A 3,891-nucleotide genomic window follows, 5' to 3' on the forward strand; every position below is an offset into this window, starting at 1 on the left:
ATTGACGCACCCCTTTTTTGGAAATGAAGATTTGGTGCCTTCCTTGGCATTTTCTTACAATGGAATAGTGACAAATAATCCATGCAAATATGGAAGGAACCATCCTTCTTTTGCATAAGAAAATTAGGTGAGTAATATGGTGAGGAGCTTGGCATAACCAAACCTATGTCTAAAAGCTCAACTTCATGATCTCTTCTTGCTGTGCACTCACCCTATATGCAAGTCTATTTAGTGGGGAGCTACATATACACACCTTGAAATTTCATGTGCACCACACCTTGCACATGCATGCTCATTCACGCATTTGCATGTACCGCTACCATAGCATGGTTGCTCGACATCTCCAACATCTATACCAACAAAGAAGTATGAGGAAGAATCTAGGTATGAATAATTTAAATATGACCTTGAGGGATCTTGGGCATTGCCACAAGATATACCAAGGTGGAATATACCTACTCGAGATTCCAATAGTGGGGGATGATAATGGAATTTTTTTATGAGCCTCCAATTACAAATTTGATTCTTGAACTTATTAGTGGTATGATGATGTGGCCTTCTAGAGACCATTGTGATCTCTTTCTTACAAAAATTATGGTCAAAACATATAATTACAAACTAAACAAGGTCAAATATCCCACCACAATCCATAATGAGAAGAAAATTAGACAGAACAAAAAATAATGCTAAGAAGAATAGAGTACTCTATGTTAACAATTCCCGTTATTCCTTGCTATAATAAAAACCAATATTCTACCAAAAAGATGCTCACCCAAATTGATTGGACTAGTACTTTTCTACAAAGGCTTGGGAGGCCATATGGCCTTATCCTACATCTGTGTACCACAAACTAGATTATTGTGCATGTAACCCTAAGCTTGAGAACCACCTATCTCATAGTCTTGTAGACCTTGCATTTATTCATCTATAAAGCTCAATACATAAAAGAGTGTTCTTATGCTAATCTTATATCTATCCTAAATGATTTATATGGCCCCCATATGGAGACATGCAATCAGAGGGCTTTTTATTCAATCAAAACTTATCAAAAAAAGTGATAGGCATGCCAAAAAGTAATACACATGATTTGAGTGCTTGGTAATTGTTTTCTTCACTTGAAAACCTAATGTCATCATGGTTTATTTAAAACCATAATTTTACTAAGCTTTTTCCTAAACCCCAATGCTATAAGGGTTTATTCAAAACCCTAATAGTGTCAGGGTTTTTATCAGGGTTTTATTTCAAATTCCAAAAGCATTAGAGCATTATAGTTAACCCTAACATTATTAGGGTTTATTGTAAACCCAATAAACTCTCATAACATTAGGATTTATAATAAATTTAACCGTAATAGATTAGAAACAGAGAGAATATTGAAAATTATATTGATGGATGGTGTTCATTTGTCTTTTTGATGGGGAGTGCATGAGCATTGAAATGTGTACACATGGACCTTAGACATTTTGTATGAGAAGGATGATAATGTTAAAGGTTATAAAACCACAACAATCCTAGATGGTGGTGCTAAGCTTATGATTTTAACTAATCATTGCGGAAGGGAGAAATAAGGCAAACAATCTTTGGCCATCTTTGGAGTGTATAGAACTCATTGTGAAAATGACCGATATGGTACGGTGTTGAGCCCACCAAATTCAAATGATGCAATTTCATTAAAACTCATGTAAGCCAAAAAAAAAAAAGTTCATTCATTTTCATGTACAATTTCAAAACCTTTGAAACTAGCATGAATCCATCAAATTGAAGTGTCTCTGACTCTATTCAAGCCTACTTAAGTGGCTTAATCTCAAAACCAATGCATTCCTTCAATGCATTTATTTCCCTGTAATGTCATTACTGAATTGCCTAAATCTTATATGATCTAGTCAATTGACCATAATGGTTCAAATTTTAACCCGATTGATTGTAGTGCTTTACAATCTCAAGTCCACCCAGGCTTCAGTCCTATCAAATCATACGAATGTTCAAAAATTCCCCTCAATTCTAGGAGAGAATTTGATGTTAATTGTGGGAACTTTTAGTAACCATTTTGGTGCTCACTTTGATGTAATTTTGGTTCCCATATAAGACTCATCAACTAATGTCAAGCAACCCATGGCCCAAAATCCATAAGGCAATCCATAAACCAATTTGTAAGTATACACAATAGTGTAAGAAGAAGTCAAAGGAGCACACTTTGGACACTTTTTCATCATGGAATCAAGTTCCAATACCTCTAAGTTTGGATGAGGAACATGGAGGAGTCAAAGGAGCACACTTTGGACACTTCTTCATCGTAGAACAAGTTTCAATTCCTCTAAGATTGGACGAGGAACATGCAATGTGGAAAAACATAAAGAAACAATTCAAGGAACCACTTCTAACTTTGGTGCTCAAGGGTAACCATCTGCATACCTATAACCATAGAGCTGGCAAGTATCAATGCAAATAGAAATTTTATAACTTAACTCTATGGGACTGTAAGCTTTAAACCTAAATAAAGGTTATATGTGCAATTACTTTCTTATGTTCCATTGTAGTGTGAACATGGAAAAGACATACTAAGGATGGCATTTGAAATGGGAAGGGGGTTGCCATGAATGTACTACTACCCAAAGGCCTAGATTTGGAAAAAACTAAGCCAATCCATATCTCAAAGCTAATGACTAAATTTGATGAAATTGAGATACTTAGGATGGCATTTAAAATGGGAAGCGGGTTGGCATGAATGTAGTTCCACCCAAAGGCCTACATTTGGGAAAAACTAAGCCAATCCATATCTTCAAGCTAATGATTAAATTTTATGGAATTGAGATGCCATTCATGTTGGAATTAGGGTTGCAGGAAAGCACACAAAGCTTGGAGAAGAAGAAGCAAGAATGCACACAACACAAAGTGTATTAGATTGTGTCAATGTACAAAAGATAAGTTAGCCCTAGAGTGATGGGCGTATATACAAGCCAGGGAAAAAAACCTCCTAAAGAGGAAAAAAGTGCCCCGGCGGTCCTAAGTGTGTTCACACACATCACTGCCTATATATATGGCAACAAATCCCCCCTGGGAGTGATGGTGTGAACGAGAGCTGGCACTCATGTATAGGGGAGTGCCATGCCCAAAGTAGATCAATCCACAAAGGGGAGCAAGCCCAAAGCTTTGCGGAAAGCTTCGAACTTCTCACAAGGAAGCGCCTTTGTGAAAAGATCGGCGAGGTTGTCCTGTGGCACATAGGCCAAGCTGATCTCTCCTGCTGAGAGTCTCTCCCTGACATAGTGATAATGCACCTCAATGTGCTTTGTGCGAGCATGAAAAACTGGGTTTCTCGCAACAACTGCCAATGTGCTCTGACTGTCAGTGAAGATAGAGGTGGCAGACTCCTGTCCAACACCCAAGTCAGCCATAAGCCGTCTGAGCCACACACACTCAACCGTAGCTGTGAAAGCTGCCCTGTACTCAGCTTCACAACTAGAAGTGGCCACCGTAGGTTGCTTCTTGCTCAACCAAGATATGCATGAGCTACCGAGCATGAAACAAAAACCACTTGTGGACACTCTTGTGTCATAGCAACCAGCCCAATCTGAGTCCAAAAAAGCATGCAAATCTGGCGGCAACGATCCCCCCTTGGGATAAAACAACCCAAGATGTATGGTGCAGTCAAGTAGCGAAAGATGCGTTTAACTACCTTCCAATGCTGAGACCCTGGGCTATGCATAAACCTGCTCACCTGTGAGACTGCAAACTGAATGTCTCGCCTCGTAATGCATACATAAATGAGGCAACCAACAGCTGTCTGATAGAGTGTGACATCAAAGTGATCTCTAGCATCATGAAGACTCAACTTCAAACCTGTCTCCATTGGAGTAGCAATAGGCTTGCAGTCTTCAAGGCCAAATCTCC

This window comes from Cibotium barometz, chromosome 32 (genome assembly GCF_041138505.1).
Source record: "Cibotium barometz isolate CiBa-2024 chromosome 32, ASM4113850v1, whole genome shotgun sequence".
In the NCBI taxonomy this organism is placed as follows: domain Eukaryota; kingdom Viridiplantae; phylum Streptophyta; class Polypodiopsida; order Cyatheales; family Cibotiaceae; genus Cibotium; species Cibotium barometz.